The following is a 1028-nucleotide window of genomic DNA, read 5'->3' as shown; positions in this document are numbered from 1 at the left end:
TTCTTCATAGAATTCCTTCTTCATGCATATTTCTTTCTGTCTTAGTCTCGATCTTCTTTCCTTTCAATCAGCCGCCTGCCTTATCTGAAATGTCACATCCCCAACTTAAACAGCAAAATAAATATAGCTATTACATCATTTTAATGAAGAATACACAACCAAATCCAAGATCTTACAGTTTAGGGTTTGGAACAGCCCAACACTACCAACTATTACAATTACCGAGTCCTCACACAGCTATTATTACTTATTCTACCTGAGCTCGAACATAAGCATCAGCATCACAGGTCTTACGGGCAGTCTGCTTGAATCTAACCATAGCTGCTAGCTGTAATATCAGGGTAAAGCAAGGAGTGAGCCAAATGATCAACAAGTGCTAACAGTACGACACAAACATAAATCGAGATATACCTTTAACAATGATAATGGAAAGACATAACCAATGATAACGAGAGATAGAACTATGTGAGATGGCATCATTTTGCTTGCATCAAAATAATTTTAAAATCATGTCTTAATCAAAATCATTTTATGACGCTACGGATTACAGCCGGTGATCATCCGCGAAGTAATCCCGAACCTCGCTGGGTTATAAAACATTAACGGGAATCCCTAGGCAACTTTTAAGCCTAATATAAGTGTGGAAAGGACTCGCGTCTCAGTCCAAATCCACTATTCAAGAAAACATTTATCCCCCTTTGGGACTGAAAACCCATATTTTATTTATTTCAAAAGCTGATGCCGAATTGTAACAAAATCTCTTTTAACAATAAATATTTTTATTAAGGGATTATAGATCAACTCGAAACATGGGAAATATGGTACTAAATCTCAGGGCCATGATTCACAAAACTTTACTCTATTAGGGTAACCAAAAGGTTTTCATATGTCAGAACTTGGACAGGAAAATATGGTGAGACTAATGGATAATATGAAGGGGTAATGCCAAACTGGGCTTAAAGCAATGGTTTCTCGTCAAGGTACCATTAAGAAGATAAGCTTCACGAATACTATGGGTGTTAAGGTAA

The sequence above is a fragment of the Apium graveolens genome, unplaced genomic scaffold (genome assembly GCF_009905375.1).
Source record: "Apium graveolens cultivar Ventura unplaced genomic scaffold, ASM990537v1 ctg456, whole genome shotgun sequence".
NCBI classification, from domain to species: domain Eukaryota; kingdom Viridiplantae; phylum Streptophyta; class Magnoliopsida; order Apiales; family Apiaceae; genus Apium; species Apium graveolens.
The sequence above is the reverse complement of the archived record's forward strand: the minus strand, read 5'-3'. Positions refer to the sequence as shown.